This window comes from Triticum urartu, chromosome 5 (genome assembly GCF_003073215.2).
Source record: "Triticum urartu cultivar G1812 chromosome 5, Tu2.1, whole genome shotgun sequence".
In the NCBI taxonomy this organism is placed as follows: domain Eukaryota; kingdom Viridiplantae; phylum Streptophyta; class Magnoliopsida; order Poales; family Poaceae; genus Triticum; species Triticum urartu.
This window is the reverse complement of record NC_053026.1, coordinates 217,874,063-217,893,836: the sequence shown is the minus strand read 5'-3', so window position 1 is coordinate 217,893,836 and position 19,774 is coordinate 217,874,063. Positions and strand designations below refer to the sequence as shown.

Here is a 19,774-nt window from a genome sequence, read left to right as displayed (position 1 = left end):
CCTGCATTACCCTACTTCGACAGGACTTTGGAGATTCATTGTGATGCTACTGGTAAGGGCATAGGAGGTGTGTTAACACAAGAGAAGCGCCCCATAGCTTACTTTAGTGAGAAACTTTCTGGAGCGCAACTCTACCCCATATATGACAAAGAGCTATATGCTTTAGTCCGGTTTTGCACGAATGGGAACATTATCTTCGCCCTCATGAATTCATCAGTCATACCGATCATGAAATGCTCAAGTACCTTAAGGGCAAAACCAAGTTGAACAAGCGTCATGCTAAATGGATTGAATTTATCGAGTCTTTTCCTTATGTCATAAAGAACATCAAAGGTAAGGAAAACGTTGTGGCGGACGCCCTTTCCCGCATATGCATGCTTGTTACTCAATTTGAGTTGAATGTCATTAGCTTTGAGCACATAAAAGACTTGTATGAGCATGATCCTACTTTTGCTACAGCTTATGCCAAGTGTTTGACGCACACATCTTGGGAACGCTATTACATCAAAGATGGATATCTTATGAGAGCTAACAAGCTTTGCATCCCCGAGTCTTCTCTTCGTTTGTTGCTTTCGCAGGAATCTCATGGAGGAGGATTAATGGGACATTTTGGACGCGATAAGACGTTTGCTACGCTCTCAAAGAACTACTATTGGCCCAAGATGTTTCGTGACGTCAACCGCTTCACCAACCGATGCTCTACATGTCGCAAAGCTAAGTCTAAAGCTCAATCCCATGGCCTTTACATGCTCTACCAATTCCATATCAACCATGGGAAGATATTAGGATCGATTTTGTACTTGTCTTGCCTAGGAATGGAAATGGGAAGGATTCGGTATTTGTTGTTGTGGACCGTTTCTCCAAAATGGCACATTTCATTCCTTACAACAAGATAGACGATGCTTCACATGTTGCCAATCTCTTTTGTAGGGAAATATTGCGTCTTCATGGAGTGCCAAAGATGATTGTCTTGGACCGCGACATCAAGTTCCTGAGCTACTTTTGGAAGACCCTATGCGCCAAGCTCGGAATCAAGCTACTCTTCTCCACGGCTTACCATCCTCAAACCGACGGCCAAACGGAGGTGACCAACCGCACACACTCCTCTCTACTTCGAGTACTCATCAAGAAGAACATCAAGGAGTGGGATGGGTGTCTACCTATCTCCGAGTTCGCCTACAACTGCACAAGACACTCAACAACCGGCAGTTCCCCCTTCGAGGTCATCTACGGATTCAACCCTTTGTCCCCATTGGACATTCTCCCTCTGCCACTACAAGAGCGCATCAATATGGACGCAAGTGCATGCGTGAACCATCTCAAGAAGGTGCATGAAGATACAAGGCACAACATCGAGAGCCATGTGCAATGACTTGCGACCAAGCTCAACATCAACAAGCACCCTATGGTATTCAATATTAGAGGTCTTGTGTGGCTACACCTTCGCAAGGACCGCTTCCCACAAGAACGCAAGTCCAAACTTCGACCACGAGCGGATGGACCTTTCAAGGTGCTCGAACGCTACAATAACAATGCCTACAAGATCAACATCCCGTGCGACAAGTACTTCGTGAGCGACATCTTCAACGTCAAAAAACTCTCGCCCTACCATAGTGATGAGGATTTTGATCCGAGGTCGGATCTTCCCCAAGGGAGGGGAGATGATGCGGAGCATCCCACGATCATCCCCATGGACGTACCTACACCTCCAACGACACCACTTGGACCAATGACAAGAGCCAGAGCCAAGGCTATCGAAGATAAGGTGAACTCTCTCCTCTCTGAACTTCCACTTTCTATGCATGAGACATGGCTACTACCTAAGTACAAGTTGTTGTGCATGATTAGGTACCAAGAGGACCCTCCCGAAGATGCACATGAAGAGAACGAATGGAAGGAGTCAAGAACACATCCCATGCCCAGGACATCCGGCGACGACCCCGGACGTCCGGCCCCTGGAGCGTTGTCTATCACCAAGCTGCACAGCCGCCAAGAATCTACAGGCCCCGGACATCCTGCCCGGCCAGCCCGAACATCCGGCCCTTCCCGCGCTCCCGGATATCCGGCCTCCAGCCTGGAAATCCGGACCCCTACGAACCCGAGAGCAACAAGGCCCGCCGCTCCATCCTGGACATCTGGCCTCACCAGCCCGGACATTCGGCCCCTCGTGAAAGCCCGGACATCCGGCCCGACGCCCGGACGCCGGCCTCCCCTGTCTGCGCACAGTGAAGTGCCGAGGCCCGTGTACCCCTTCAACCCCCTAGACTATATATACTCCTCCTCGTCCTACTTTCGGGGGTTAGCATTGGTTTAGCTCATATTTAGAGATAGAGCATTGCTCATCCACATCAGATCTAATCCACGAGAGAGACCACGGCCCCTCTTCAGAGAAGATCCCTTTGGATTCAAGACCTCCTTGCGGAGAAGAACTTCAAGACCTCCTCAAGAAGAAGACCAGCTACCTTTGTATCGTCCTTAGTTGTCCGTGGATCATGTGATTTCTTTTGTACTCGAGGATCTAGCACATGTGTGACTATTTCTTGTTGGTTTAGTGTTTCTCTTGTGTCTCCCCCATGTTTCCCTCGTTTCCCTCCTCGTGTTCATCGCGGGATCCACTCCCTTCGTGAAAGATCAGCCAATTAGGGTTCTACCCTACATCAAATGCCCTCCTACCGTCACACACGTAAGTTACGGCATGCCACACAGCAAAAGCAAGGAGAATAAGGCTTATAGTCGCCTTATTTTCTTGAATTTACAACCAAATGGGATTCCCCGGATCATAGAGCATGTGCAGAGTGCAACGTTTGTCCTTACCAGGTGGACTAATGTTTATAGTCACCATAATCTCTCGGATTTCCTTCCAAAGGAGTGCCAATGGGTTCAGAAACTTGTTTGAAAAAGCAGCGGCAAATGATGTTCCTTGACTTTCAGGGGAAAAATTCCTTCTTAGGGGTCAAATTTAAGGGTCCTCCGGGCCTCCTGCGCAAGCCAGATGTATTTTGAAGATTCCCACGCTCCTCGCGAGCATTTTGAGTACTGGTGGGTCTGAAATGGACTCTGAATAACAAAGTTATGACCGTTTTAGTGCACACCGGTCCTTCATATGGCATTCCTTGAAAGAACTTCATTTTGTCATGATGCGTTCTGGTGCTCTGTCCCAAAATTTTGTGTCCTCCATAGTGGAGATATTGTTTCCACATATATATTGACTGATGCTAGGAATGCCCTCCTATTATTGGCTATCACACACATACTTTACGGCATGCCAGACGTCAAAGACAAGGAGAATAAGGCTTATAGTCGCCTTATTTTTTTTGAATTTACAACCAAATGGGATTCCCCGAATCATAGAACATATGCAGAATGCAACGTTTGTCCAGACCAAGCAGACTAATGTTTATGCTCACCATAATATCTCGGATTTCCTTCCAAAGGAGTGCCAATGGGTTCAGAAACTTGTCTGAAAAGTAGCGGCAAATGATGTTCTTTTAACTTTCAGGGGCAAAAAGTCCTGCTTAGGCCTCATTTCATTGTAAGGGATCCCGGGGGGATCCCTGCGTTTTCCCCGAGTGGGTACACCACGGGCTGAGTTCGCCCCGGGGAAGCGGGCATCCCCATTTGGTAGTACGTGAGGCGGGGAGATCCCTGGACTTTCCTCGGCCCATCCCCGGGATAGATCTCCCGATGTCGATAGGCCGGGGAGTAAACCCTCGACTGTCTCGCTCTCCCTACGACCGGTGGCGATGGCCTCCCCTCCAGCCTCCACCTCCGTTCCGTGCATCTCCATCCGACGACCGAGCAGCGCCGCCCCCAGCACCCTCCTTCAAGAGAACCACCTCCACAGTCCGTCCCTCTGGCAGCGGTGATAGTGATGGACCGATCATCATCCAGCTCCCCTCTGCCTCAAAGCTTCTATCACCTCCGGCGACGACGATGACCAGGAGGTCATCCTCCTTTCACCAAGGTTATTACCTCCTCCTCCTTCTCCTCTTCTATTCGGTGTTTTTTCTTCTCCATGGTGATGCCTTCCCTGCTACACGCACTGACGAGCACCTGTATAGATCCAAGTAACTCGTCTTACGTCTGAGTTTTGTATCACAAGTGAGCAAGTGTACACCTTACATCCATATTTGCAGCACCTCTAACCATCCTGATCTCACAACTGAGCACAATTACCTTTGTTTCCTTGTGATGTTGTATACACGATGCTAATCTATGCACAATATTCTTTGTGATTAATTAACTCTTGTAATGCTATTTTTTGAGTCAGGCATAGCTAACAAGCTGTATATTTGTACAATGGCTTTATGGAGGTGTATAGTATTAGCTTTCCTTTATAAATGGTTAGCACAACATTTAATTTCACCTGAAATCAACATTATGACAAGCTGACTATAACCGAACAAGGACAACTTTTATTATGCAGCCCAACTTCTTAGGGTTGAGAATTATATCACAGGATCGGCACCATGGGCTGCATTTACTTATTTAATCCTTGCACTTTTTCTAGATGCTTCCTATGATCTTACTTGTTGTGAATTATCTTGCAATACCATTTTATTTAACTCACCATGTCAAGAGGACATGCCCTGTTTTACAATCGCTCGTTAGTCCATGTTTTGCTTGGTTCTCCGAAAACATGTGTGGCATGAACCTGAACTGCACTTATTCTTAATGTGATGTATAACTTGAAGATGGTTACTTCAGTGCACAGTGAGTGATGCATCACATGACATCCCTTGAAATTCTTTTACTGCTCCCCTTCAAACTTGGCACTGTTCTTGATTACAGTCTTGTTCCCACCAGATGCATGAACATGAGCTCAATACTTAATACGACAGGTATATGACATGAATAGGCCTTGCTTGATCAAGAAAACTAATGATACAAATTGCATCTGTTGGTAAACTTGGCCTAGAAAATCACACATGGAAGGGACTACTGGTCCTGTACTACCTTTGTCCTAATTTTAACTAAGAATCTTTTGGATAATCTGAAGTGTGCTTGTCTTGCTTTTAATAATGGTGTAGCATAAACATATTAGTCATTGGAATTTAATTCTGTTGATGAAAGTAGCATTAGTATCAAGCTAATTTTTCAGTTTAACTCTGGCCATCAACAAAGTTGAAAATTACTCTCATTCAAGTTGTTCACTTTTGTACCAAGCTATAGAACCAACGTTTGAGCATACGTAATCTTGATAATTGGCATTGGTTTACTCAAGTTCATTCAAATTCTTTTTCGAGAAAACACGTGTTTCATTTCATTGAAAAGGTGGGGAAAACAATACAAGAGCCTCTAAGGAGGGCTATGAAAATATATGATGGGCGTTTAGTGGACATCCCAGGTTGTCAGCAAAATCATTCTAAGGCCGAGGGCCCCTGCTCTAGACCAAAGGGCAGCTTCCTCCTTGATGCACACGAGTGTGTTTGGGGCATAGGGGAGGGCCCTACACCAGAGGGCAGCTTCAACCTTAGCCATGAGAAGGTTTCATGCCAGACTTGTCGGGAAAATGGGCAATCGCTGAGGAGATGCAACATGGTTTCCATTGCCTGGTCGCAGAGGAGACATCTCAGGTGGTGTGATAGACCTTGACGCTGTAAACGTTCCGCTGTCCAGCAGCGATCTTTTTTGGCCAATCAGTGGAAGAACAAAACACGTGGAGGCGCCAACTCTTCCAGATGAACTTCCATGCGCTGTATCATGAGCTAGCAAAGTATGTGCATCCGTGCTCCTGCCGCTCCACTTCCAGGTGATGGCGTCGGGTTGATCAGAGAGGATGAAGCTCTCAAGTTCCCGCCAAAGCATTAGGTAATGTTAAATCTCATCGAGGACGATCATTCAAGTTCTCAAAAATTTGAAGCTTGACTTGTAAAACGCATATTAGTGATAAAGCAATTAAAAGATGAATCCATGTACTATTAAGACTACGAATTATCCAAAAGAGAGACCAACATTTTATAATATTTGCATCTGTTTGTTTGCCAACATGCGTATAAATAAGAATTTGTGCTTATGTTATATATATATATATAGCTTGCCACAGAACTAGTAATGGGTCGCTAAACTTTTAACGGTTTAAAAGTTATCAAAAAATATGAAATAAATTTGGGAGCATCTCTCTAATGTAATAAGATGATACAATGGAGGGATTGTCAAAATATGCATCTATGTGTCCTCGGCAAAAATAATAAGCATTTCAGCTCACCGCGACATAAATAAACACCGAACTATTTGTTTTTTTGTCCAGGACACATACAGTTGTATTTTTTAATCCCTCCGTTAGATCATGTTATATTATAGGTGTGTTGGTTCAGTATTTTTTTCAGAATTTTTGAGAACCTTTGCACCGTTGAAACCCTTAACTAGTTCTGTGGAAAGCACTTGTAGAAAATCATATATATATATATATATATATATATATATTTAAAATCTCATATTGCGTAGTAACAACAATGTTCCTTTTTTGCTTTGCAGGTTTCCTAAAGATAGAAAATAAAAATGTTCAAACAAGTTGATGCTGGAAGTTTTAGTAAAGTATCTATTTCAACAAGAAAACCTTTTGCTATGGATGTCTCACATATGGGCATATTTTAATGGAGCTAAATGCTTATTCTTGTTGGATTTTTAACCGTCGTTAGTATTTTTAAAAACATGATTTGCACACTAAATTTATCCTCAGTAGTGTTGTGTAATTTGTCCGACTCGGCCATATAACATATTGTTAGCGTGTAATTGGGTTGAAGTGTTAATTTGCTGATTATGTGTGTATTCCTATTTTCTCCAAAAAAATCCTGAATTCTTGTGTCATCGCTGAATTTTCTAGACTTATCAAGGAAAAATAGAAAAAATTTAATTACTTTTTTTGCGGGAGAATTGTAATTACTTCTAAACTCATATGATATTTCTGTAAAGAAACCAGAGTTATTTTTATGATTTTTGAATATGAGATTTCCTTCCCAAAGATTTTTAGCATTTTTCTGTACGTTAACTCCTCCCCTGTGCCTCTCGTCAAAACTGGGGAAAGGATCTCCCTATGGTGGGACGGGATCCCACATGACCATGGAAATCCCCACGAGGGGGATTAGAGCCATGGGATACTTCCCCATTTCAACCAAACAGGGCCTTAAGGGCAGAATTTGAGGGTCCTCCGAGACTCCTGTGTAAGCCGGAAGTATTTTCTAGATTCTTATGCTCGTCGCGAGCATTTTGAGTACTTATGGTCCAACAGACTATGAATGAAAACTTATGGCCATTTTGGTGAACACCGGTCCTTCATATGTCAGTCCTTCAAACAACTTCATTTTCTCATGACTCGTTATGGCGCGCCGCCCAAAAATATTGTGTCCTCCATAGTGGACATATTGTTTCCACATATATATTGACCGATGCCAGGAATGCCCTCCTATTATTGGGCGTCACACACGTACGTTACGGCATGCCACACGGCAAAAACAAGGAGAATAAGACTTATAGTGGCCTCATTTCCTTGAAGTTATAACCAAATGGGATTCTCCGGATCATAGAACATATGCAGAATGCAATGTTTGTCCATACCAGGCAAAGTAATGTTTATACTCACCATAATCTCTCGGATTTATTCCAGAGTAGTGCCAATGGATTCAAAAACTTGTTTGAAAAGGAGGGACAAATGATGCTCGTTGAATTTTTGGTGGAAAAAGTCCTGCATAGGGGTCAAATTGGAGGGTCCTCCGGGACTATTGCGCAAGCCGGAAGTATTTTCTAGATTCCCACGCTCGTCGCGAGCATTTTAAGTACTTGTGGGTCCAAAGCAGACTCCGAATCACAAAGTTATGACCGTTTTAGTGAACGCCGGCCCTTCATATGGCAGTCCTTGAAAGAACTTCATTTTCTCGTGACGCATTCTGGCATGCCGCCCCAAAATTTTGTGTCCTCCATACTAGAGATATTGTTTTCACATATATATTGACCGATGCCAGGAATTCCCTCCTATTATTGGCTGTCACACACATACGTTATGGCATGCCACACGGCAAAATCAAGGAGAATAAGGCTTATAGTCGCCTTATTTTCTTGAATTTACAACCAAATGGTATTCCTCGGATCATAGAGCATGTGCAGAATGCAACGTTTGTCCTTACCATGCGGACTAATGTATATACTCACCATAATCTCTCGGATTTCCTTCCAAAGGAGTGCCAATGGGTTCAGAAACTTGTTTGAAAAGCAGCGGCAAATGATGTTCTTCGATTTTTAGGGGCAAAAGTCCTACTCAGGGGCCAAACTTGTGGGTCCTCCGGGCCTCCTGTGCAAGCCAGAAGTATTCTGAAGATTCCCAAACTCATAGCGAGCATTTTGAGTACTTGTAGGTCCAAAACGGACTCCGAATGACAAAGTTATGACCGTTTTAGTGAATACTGGTCCTTCATATGGCAGTGCTTGAAAGAACTTCATTTTCTCGTGACGCGTTCTGGAGCGCTGCCACAAAATTCTGTGTCCTCCATAGCGGAGATATTCTTTCCACTTATATATTGAACGATGCCACGAATTCCCTCCTATTATTGGTTGTCACACACGTACGTTACGGCATGCCATACGGCAAAAACAGGGAGAATAAGACTTATAGTCACCTTATTTCTTGAATTTACAACAAAATGGGGTTCCTCGGATCATAGAGCATGTGCAGAATGCAAATTTTGTCCTTACTAGGCAAACTAATGCTTATGCTCCCATTATATCTCAGATTTCCTTCCAAAGGAGTGTCAATGTGTTGAGGAACTTGTTTGAAAAGGCAGGGGCAAATGATGTTCTTTGACTTTCAAGGGCAAAAGGTCTGCATAGGGGCCGCATTTGAGGGTCCTCCGGGGCACCTGCGCAAGCCGGAAGTATTTTCTAGATTCTTACGCTGGTCACGAGCATTTTGAGTACTTAAGGGTCCAAACCTAACTCTGAATGACAAGTTATGACTGTTTTGGTGAACACCGGTCCTTCATATGTCAGTCCTTGAAAGAACTTCATTTTCTCATGACGCGTTATGGCCCGCTGCCAAATTTTTTTTGTGTCCTCCATAGTGGAGATATTTTTTCCACATATATATTGACCAATGCTATGAATGCCCTGCTATTATTGGGTGTCACACACATACGTTACAACATGCCACATGGCAAAAACAAGGAGAATAAGGCTTATAGTCGCCTTATTTTCTTGAATTTACAACCAATAGGGATTCTCCGGATCATAGAACATGTGAAGAATGCAATGTCTATCCATACTAGGCAGAGTAATGTATATACTCACCATAGTCGCTCGGATTTATTCCAAAGTAGTGCTGATGGGTTCAGAAACTTGTTTGAAAAGCAGCGGCAAATGATGTTCGTTGACTTTCGGGGGCAAAAAGTCTTGCTTAAGGGCCGAATTTGAGTGTCCTCCAGGACTCCTGCGCAAGCCGAAAGTATTTTCTATATTCCCACGCTCGTTGCGAGCAGTTTGAGTACTTGTGGGTCCGAAACAGACTCTGAATGACAAAGTTATGACCGTTTTAGTGAACGCTTGTCCTTCATATGGAAGTCCTTGAAAGAACTACATTTTCTCGTGACGCATTCTGGCGTGCCACCTCAAAATTTTGTGTCCTCCATACTGGAGATATTGTTTTCACAAATATTGAACGATGCCAGGAATGCCCTCCTATTATTGGTTGTCACACACATACGTTACGGCATGCCACACGGCAAAAACAAGGAGAATATGGCTTATAGTCTCCTTATTTTCTTGAATTTACAACCAAATGATATTCCTCGGATCATAGAGCATGTGCGGAATGCAACGTTTGTCCTTACCAGGCGGACTGATGTTTATACTCACCATAATCTCTCGGATTTCCTTCCAAAGGAGTGCCAATGGGTTCAGAAACTTGTTTGAAAAGAAGTGGCAAATGATGTTCTCTGACTTTTAGGGGCAAAAAGTCCAGCTTAGGGGCTGAACTAGAGGGTCCTCCGGGCCTCCTGTGCAAGCCAGAAGTATTTTGAAGATTCGCAAACTCGTTGCAAGCATTTTGAGTACTTGTAAGTCCAAAACGGACTCTGAATGACAAAGTTATGACCGTTTTAGTGAACACCGGTCCTTCATATGGCAGTGCTGGAAAGAACTTCATTTCTCGTGACGCGTTCTGGCGCCGCCCCAAATTTTGTGTCCGCCATAGTGGAGATATTGTTTCCACATATATATCGACCGATGCCACAAATGCCCTCCTATTATTCACTGTCACACACGTACGTTACGGCATGCCACACGACAAAAACAAGGAGAATAAGGCTTATAGTCGCCTTATTTTCTTGAATTTACAACCAAATGGATTACCCGGATCATAGAGCATGTGTAGAATGCCACTTTTCACCTTACCAGGCATACTAATGCATTTACTCCCATTTATCTCGGATTTCCTTCCAAAGGAGTTCCAATGTGTTCAGAAACTTGTTTGAAAAGGCAGCAGCAAATGATGTTCTTTTACTTTCAGGGGAAAAACTTCCTGCATAGGGCCCGAATTTGAGGGTCCTTCGGGCCTCCTGCACAAGCCGGAAGTATTTTCTAGATTCCCACGGTCGTCGCGAGTATTTTGAGTACTTGTGATAGAGGCAAAGGGTCCTGTCTTTTGATGAGATGGTGATTATCATTTCGGAGGAGTAGACTTTGACGATCCAACTACGAACATGCAAAGATGTCGCGCCTTATCAATCGCTAAACCAACTCCGAGAGGTTATTGACCACGCCGGAGCATGATCAACCTGACCTTGAAGGTCTATTTCCTGCAGGCAAACGAAGAACAAGCAAGAAACTAATATTGCAATCTGGATATTGTGAATATAAGATGCAAGCTTTAGTGATGAAGGTGGGGTTATGTGACATCTTTGTTTGGTCATTGAACACAAATGAAGTACGCAAAGTTCCATCTATGGCGAACTTTTAATCTAAACAAAACCCACAATCTAAACGACGCCCTAAGGGATTTATATATGGAGGAAGAGGGGGGAATTTCGTGGCCCTTGGAGGAGGGGTCCGAAAAAAATCCTAACTCTTGTTTCCCCACACATACGGACTCTAAAAACAGCCTATACTTAAGTATTTCGAAATAACATGGGCCTGGCCCAATAATAAGGTGACACAGCACCTATAATAGCCTCTGGACAAAATTTATGAAGTTGCATCTTGTATATTTCGTCCAAGGCTTCATGCACTCCTTATGATGGCTTCAAAGTCCTGAAATCATCACTTGTAACTCCGTTCTTGTTCCCCTTGCACATGCCATCATCTTCATGTTTGGTCTTGCTTGAGTGTTCATCCCTCTTATCCATGCCAAGCCCTTCATTTGTAAGCAAAACAAATGTAACCAACTTAGGCAGCATCATATTCTCATGAACATTAGATTCATTACCAAGAAACGGAAGTACCTGATAATTTAATTGGCATGCGCGAGCTCTAGTAATTGGTTCAGTATGTATAGCAGCAGGGGCTGTGGGTGTTTCAATGGTATTGATGTTGTCATAATCCTCTCCTTGCTGAAATGAAGTCGTCCTTGACGAAAGCTCATCTTACTCAACCAAATAAGGCTTCAAATTTGCAATGTTAAAAGTGGGACTAACCCCAAAATCTGCAGGCAACTCAAGTATATATGCATTATCATTCATTTTCTCTAACACCTTAAAAGGACCATTAGCACGTGGCATTAGCTTTGATTTACGTAAATCAGCAAATCTGTCCTTATGCAAATGTAACCAAACAAGATCTCTAGGTGCAAACACAACATGTTTTCTACCCTTATCTCCAACAAGTTTCTATTTAGCATTCATACGCTCAATGTTTTCCTTAGTTAACTCATGCATTTTTAAGATCAATTCAGCACATTGTTTAGCATCAAAATTAACCTTCTCCGAAGATGGAAGAGGCAACAAATCAGAGGGTTCACGAGGTAGGAAACCATACACAATTTCAAAAGGGCACATCTTAGTAGTAGAATGCAACGAACGACTATAAGCAAATTCAATATGAGGCAAGCATTCTTCCTACATTTTCTTATTATTCTTCAAAACAGCCCTAAGCATAGTAGACAATGTTCTATTGATTACTTCAGTTTGACCATCAGTTTGGGGGTGACAAGTAGTACTAAAAAGTAGTTTAGTCCCCAACTTAGCCCATAAACATCTCCAAAAGTGGCTAAGAAATTAAGTATCACGATCAGAAACAATAGTATTTCTCACACCATGCAAGCGAACAATTTCACGAAAGAACAAATCAGCAACATTAACAACATCATCGCTTTTATTACATGGTATAAAGTATGCCATTTTCGAGAATCTATTCATGACAACAAATATGCTATCCCTCCCCTTCTTTGTTCAAGGTAAACCTAAAACAAAGTCCATAGATATATCCTCCAAAGGAACACTAAGTACAGGCAATTGCATATATAAACCATGAGGATTGAGTCGTGACTTAGCTTTTTGACATGTAGTGCAGTGAGCAACAAAACGCTCAACATCCCGTCTTGTCTTTGGCCAGAAGAAATGTGTAGAAAATACGTCCTTCGTCTTCTTTACGCCAAAGTGTCGCATTAATCCTCCTCCATGCGCCTCCTTCAACAACAAAAGATGAATGGACCTAGCTAGAATGCATAGCTTGTTAGCACGGAACACAAATCCATCATTAACGACGAACTTGTTCCATGTTCTTCCTTCTTTACAATTCTGCATTACATCTTTAAAATCAGCATCATGCACATATTGATCTTTGATGGTCTCCAAACCAAATATTTTGAAGTCAAGCTATGAAAGCATAGTATAGCGATGAGACAATGCATCAACATTAACATTTTCTTTACGCTTCTTGTGTTTAATGACATAAGGGTAAGTCTCAATGAATTCAACCCATTTAGCATGTCTACGATTCAGTTTAGCTTGACTTTTAATATGTTTCAAGGATTCATGATCAGAATGTATAACAAATTCTTTGGGCTATAAATAATGTTGCCATGTTTCCAAGGTCCGAACAAGAGCATATAATTCTTTATCATAAGTAGAATAGTTCAGACTAGGCCCACTCAATTTTTTAGAAAAATATGCAACAAGTTTGCCATCTTGTAATAACACACCTCCTAATCCAATTCCACTAGCATCACATTCAAGCTCAAAAGTCTTATTAAAATGAGGAAGTTGGAGTAAAGGAGCATGTGTCAGCTTATCTTTCAATACCGTGAAGGCTTCTTCCTATGCGGTACCCCAAACAAAAGGCACATCCTTGTTTGTAAGCTCATTGAGAGGTGTAGCAGTGGTGCTAAAATCTCTCACAAAACGCCTATAGAAACCAATGAGTCCAAGAAAACTCCTCACTTGTGTGACCGTTTTAGGCTGCGACCAACTCTCAATAGCTTCAATCTTGGCTTTATCAACTTCAATTCCCTGTGGAGTAACAACATAGCCAATAAAAGATACTCGGTCGGTGCAAAAGGTGCACTTCCAAAGGTTACCAAACAAACATGCATCACGTAGAGCAATAAAAACAGCACGTAAATGTTCCAAATGTTCTTCCAAAGATTTGCTATAAATCAGTATATCGTCGAAATAGACTACCACAAATCATCCAATGAAAGCACGTAAAACTTCGTTCATTAGTCTCATGAAAGTACTAGGTGCATTAGTTAACCCAAAAGGCATGACTAACCACTCATATAAACCAAACTTAGTTTTAAATGCTGTTTTCCATTCATCTCCCAATTTCATACGAATTTGATGGTATCCACTGCGCAAATCAACTTTGAAGAATATTGTAGAGCCACTCAATTCATCAAGCATATCATCTAGCCTAGGAATAGGATGACGATAACAAATGGTAATATTATTAATGCCTGTACAGTCAACACACATACATGGCGTACCATCCCTTTTAGGCACTAGTATAATAGGAACAGCACAAGGACTAAGAGATTCGCGTATATAACCTTTGTCGAGTAGCTCCTGTACTTGACGCATAATCTCCTTCGTCTCCTCTGGATTGGTACGGTATGGTGCACGGTTGGGTAGCGATGCACCGGGAATTAAGTCAATTTGATGCTCAATCCCTCGAATAGGTGGTAATCCCAGTGGCACGTCTTGTGGGAAGACGTCAGCGAACTCATGCAAAATGTTAGTGACAGCAGGGGGCAAAGAGGAAGGCACGTCCTCGGATGAAAATAATTCCTCTTTGAACACAAAAGCATAGCAAACAGATTTGCTAAAATCTAGCTCATTAATATCAGATTTGGTGGCAAGTAAACATGCACTTTTCAATTTAATTTCAGAAAACAACACAAGATGGTTTATTATTAGGCTTCATTCGTTGCTCAAATTCTTTTGCCACAATCTGATTTTCAATCTTATTTTTCTCTTGTTTTGCTTTATTAGCTCTATTAATGTCATCTTTCAAAATGGAATCAGGAGTCATAGGAAGCAAAGTAATATTTTTATCCTTATGAACAAGAGTATACTGATTGTTTCTACCATGATGTACAGAATTTTTATTAAATTGCCTTGGTCTACCAAGTAATAAGGAACATGCTTGCATAGGTACCACATCACAATCAATATAATCAGCATATGTAGAGATACTAAAATGCACACGAATAATACGTGTTACCTTAACCTTGTCGCTGTTGTTGAACCATTGGATGTAGTAAGGATGTGGATGTGGTCTTGTGGTGAGAGATAGCTTCTCCACCATATCCATGCTAGACAAGTTGTTGCAGCTCCCTCCATCTATGATCACGCGAACAGAACGTTCCTTCACAACTCCCTTTGTATGGAACAAATTATGCCTCTGATTTTGCTCAGCTTGTGTGACTTGCACACTCAAAACACGTTGAGCAACTAAACATTCATACCTGTCAGCATCTTCAGGATCCATGTATTGCGTCTCATGTCCAGAATCATCTCCACCGTGTTCTTCACGTGTAATAAGACCCAAAGTCTCCTCATCATGCTCATTAGTGGACTCATACCCACCATCATCAGTAGCAATCATCACACGCTGAGATTTGCATTCTCTCGAAAAATGTCCTCTTCCCTTACAACGACGACAAATAATATCACTTGTGTGCCCTGTTGATGCCATGGAAGAAGAAGAACTCTATGCAGGCCCGATAGGTGTGCTCTTGGTAGATAATGGTGGTTGTGCCTGCTTCCTTGTATCACGGCTGGAGGTAACAACTGATGGAGGTGTCGGTGTAGTAGAATGTGTGGAAGTAGAGGATGCACCCGGTGTCCATGATGAAGGTCGAACTGCAGAAAAGTTAGTCCGCGCCAATGCCTGAGTGATATTATTATACTCCATATACTCTAGAATGGTCTGAATCTCTCTATTTAATCCACCCATAAAAGATGCAAGCATGGCTTCATTCTCCTCAACAATACCACATCTAATCATGCCAATTTGTAATTCCTGATAATATTCTTCTACAGATTTTTTTCCTTGTCTTAAGCGCTGCAATTTTTGATTAATTCACATTGATAATATGGTGGAACCCAACGAGTACACATAGCAGTTTTCAAAGCAGACCAAGTGGCTGGAATAGGATATAATCTACAATGTTCAGACCACCATACACATGCAAAACTAGTGAAAGCACAAACAGCAGCAACACGTCTCTCCTCGGGATATTGTAAACATGTAAAATGGTGTTCAGTTTCTAACTCCCAAGTAAGATATATTAGGAACATATCTACCCTCAAATGGTGGAATATTCAATTTCAGTTTAGGAAGGTGGTTATGATCTCGTACCTGAGCTGGTAATGCAGCCCTACCATTGCGATTATTTGCATGTGGATGACCTGGTGCTGGTGGTTGCACGTAGTTCTGATTTTGATGAACCTCATTCTCGTAATCACCCGCATAATCGTCCTCCCCAGCGGTAGCAGTAGGAGCCACAGAAGCATCAACAATTGGTGCAGCGGCACCAGAAGTTTGACCAGGCTCAATGAGAACATGCAGTGCTCGTCCCACTTGATTTGGAAGGCGATGTTGTTGTTGTTGTTGTAGAGGTGCAATAGGTGCAGCCGGCGATGGTTGTGGAAGACGCACGAGCAATTTATTAAACATGTTATCGAGCATTGTTTCGAATGTATTCTCAATTCCCTCTATCTTCTTCATGGCCTCTTCAAATCTGTTTAGCATATCTTGCAGCAGTCCACTCATCATTTGCTGAAATTTATCATGTAGCTTTTTGTTCGTCATGTTATCCCAATAAGTCTCATCGGCTTGTGATCCTTCCATGGTTAGCAGCAATAGAAACACACAAGAATATGATCCTATGGACTACTAGGAAGTGGTGGTGGTGTATCACAAATCTGGCAAGCCAATCTCAAATTCTTACCAGTTCTTACCCAGCAGCAGGAGGTGATCGGTAACCGTTGTAGTCAAAACTCTCAAAGATTGGATAGAGCGATTGCCAGGTGGTGTGAAACGCACAATGTAGATGTATGTGGAGCTGTGAAGGCATATGATATGGTAGAAAAAATGTCAGCAATAATCAATTCAGAGATGGAAGGTTGAATAAACGCTCAACGATGGTACTGTGCTGGTCCTAGGCTAGACCGTACTAGAGACACGAGCCTAGAACACGAACAAAATCACGGCGTGACACGTAAACAAGGGAGGAGCACTCTCTGATTTTTTCCTTTTTTCACTTTTTTCACATTTTTTCCTCTCTTTTTTGCTCCGCAACAATTTTTTTTTGAAAAAGTCTACCAATGATCTAAAAACTGCCTAGCCAGAATATATTTTTTGAAACTGGAACTATTTTTCTACTGCGTGTAACACGGAAGTTTGGGTATCCTACTCTGTCATGACTCGGAGTATGGCGTGATCTGGAAAACAAAAACAAAGCAACAAATACTGGACTCGGACTGGTGGCGGAGATGAATCTAGTGGAACTCGGACTAGGTTTTGTATACGGTGATGGTATATCTGGACTCAGATTGGTGGTGGTATATGGTGATGGTATATGTGGTCTAGGATTGGTGGTTGTATATGGCGATGGTATATGTGGACTCAGATTAGCGGCGATGTATATGTTGGGGTGGTGGTATATGGCAATGATGACGACGATGGTGCGGCAGCGGCGTGACAAGCTATGAACAGAACTCGAAACTGTAAGGGACTAGATGCTAAGACCAGCAACTCTACAAGACGATGCAACCGCAAATTCAACAAAGCAAAACTCTAAAAAGACTATGCAAAGGCTCAGATTGGTTCGGATATGATGAACTAACCCTAAATTTTTTTTTGGTTTTTCGTGGACTATAGGTATGAAGAACAGACTCGACCTAAACTATGAAAAACTATAAAATCTCACCGAGCAACCTGGATATCTGATACCACTTGACAGAGGTAAAGGTGTCCCGTCTTTTGATGAGATGGTGATTATCGTTTTGGAGGAGTAGACTTTGAAGATCCGACTACGAACGTGTGAAGATGTCGCACCTTAGCAATCGCTAAACTAACTCCGAGAGGTTATTGACCACGCCAGAGCACGATCTACCTGACCACGAAGGTCAATTTCCTGCAAGCAAATGAAGAACAGGCAAGAAACTAAGATTGAAATCTGGATGCGAATATAAGGTGAAAGCTTTATTGATGAAGGTGGGGTTTTGTGACATCTTTGTCTAGTCGTTGAACAAAAACGAAGTAGAGAAGTTGCAGCTATGGTGGACTTTTAATCTAAACAACACCCACCGTCTAAACAACGCCCTAAGGGCTGGATATATGGAGGAAGATGGGGAATTTCGTGGCCCTTGGAGGAGGGGTCCAAAACCAACCCTAACTCTTGTTTCCCCACACATACGGACTCTAAAAACAGCCTATACTTAAGTATTTCTAAATTACATGGGCCTGGCCCAATAATAAGGTGACGCGGCACCTATAATAGCCTCTGGACGAAATTTATGAAGTGGCATCCTGTATATTTCGTACAAGGCTTCATGCACTCCTTATGGTGGCTTCAAAGTCCTGAAATCATCACTTGTAACTCCGTTCTTGTTCCCCTTGCGCATGCCATCATCTTCATGTTTGATCTTGCTCCAGTGTTCATCCCTCTTATCCATGTCAGGCCCTTCATTTGTAAGCAAAACAAAAGTATCCAACTTAGGCAGCATCATATTCTCATGAACATTACATTCGTTACCAAGAAACGAAAGTACCTAATAATTTAATTGGCGTGCGTGAGCTCTGGTAATTGGTCCAGTATGTATAGCAGCAAGGCCTGTGGGTGTAACAATGGTATTGATGTCATCATCAACTTGTGGGTCCGAATGGGACTCCGGATGACAAAGTAATGACCGTTTTAGTGAACACGGGTCCTTCATATGGCTGTCCTGGAAAGAACTTTAGTTTCTCGTGATGCATTCTAGCACGTCACCGCAAATTTTTTGTCCTCCATAGTGGAGATATTGTTTCCACATATATATTGACCGATGCCTGTAATGCCCTCCTATTATTGGCTGTCACACACGTATGTTACAACGTGTGTCGGGGATATACCGCGCGGTGTAACCTGCCGGATGTATGACTCGGCTGGAGCTTGGTGACTCACTAACGACCCGCCCAGACCTGGCGGTTTACGGGCAACCCACCTGAATATTGCAACTCATTGGTGACCCAGCGGGTGGGTTAGATGGACGACAAGGCCCAATGCTCAGTAGGCTAGTTCATGTGATGGTGGGCCGGCTTAAGAGGAAAGGCGTGAGGAATATTTCCCTTACAAGGAATCAAAGACCCAAACGTGTATCCGGTTTGTATTAGAAGATAAACTAGTCCTAATCCTGGTAGGACTCCACACGTAACCCGCCCCTCCAATGATGCGGAGCATCCGAAGGTCATCCCCATGGACCTACCATCGTCTCACGAAGTGCCAAGAGGTCCTATGACACGAGCTAGAGCTAGAGCTCTCGAGACCGAGGTGACTTCCTTCCTTAGTGATATCTCATATGATCCACTCGAGACAAGCCTACTACCTAAGTCCGAGATGTTGTGCATGATTAGGTACCAAGAGGACCCTCCCGAAGATGCATGTGAAGACGGACAAGCCGCCACGTTCAAGGATGAAGAGGAACACTGAAAGGAGAAGAAGGCAGCTCCAGGACTCGGACATCCGGCCTCAGCCCTGGACATCCGGCTGCTGGAGACATCCACTACAGCCGCAACCTAGCCGCTAAGAACCTATAGGCCCCGAACATCCGGCTCCAGCCCGGACATCCAGCTAGAAGACCGGAAATCCGGCACCCTTTATCCAGAGAGCACCGAGGCCGACCCAGCCAGCCCAGACATCCGGACACCCAGCCCAGACATCTGGCCCATCCTGAGCCGCCGGACATCCGGCCCGACACCCGGATATCCGGCCCCGTCTGTCTACGCACAGTAAAGGACCGAGGCCCATGTACCCCTTCCCCCTCCTAGACTATATATACTCCTTCTCCTCCATCTTTCGAGGGTTAGCATTGGTTTAGCTCATACTTGAGATAGAGCTTTGCTCATCGATACGGATCTACTCCTTGAGAGAGACCGCGGCCCCTCTTCGGAGAAGATCCACGTTGGATTCAAGACCTCCTTCATAGAGAAGACCCCCATCAAGACCCCCTCACGGAGAAGAACCGGTTACCCCTTGTATCGTCCATCCTTGACTTTGGATCGTGTGATCTCTATGTGTACTTGGATCTAGCATATGTGTGATCATTCTTGTTGGTTAGAATGATTCTCTCATGTTTCCCCTCGTGTT

At 43.2% G+C, this 19,774-nt stretch overlaps 1 long non-coding RNA gene across 1 annotated transcript; it reads left to right on the top strand.

Moving 5' to 3' along the window:
- The first annotated feature begins 3,540 nt into the window (after window positions 1–3,540).
- Window positions 3,541–6,810, top strand: LOC125508446. The gene is made up of 2 exons (XR_007283483.1): window positions 3,541–5,811; window positions 6,478–6,810. It is a non-coding gene; the product is annotated as an uncharacterized LOC125508446 (long non-coding RNA).
- Window positions 6,811–19,774: the final 12,964 nt, after the last annotated feature.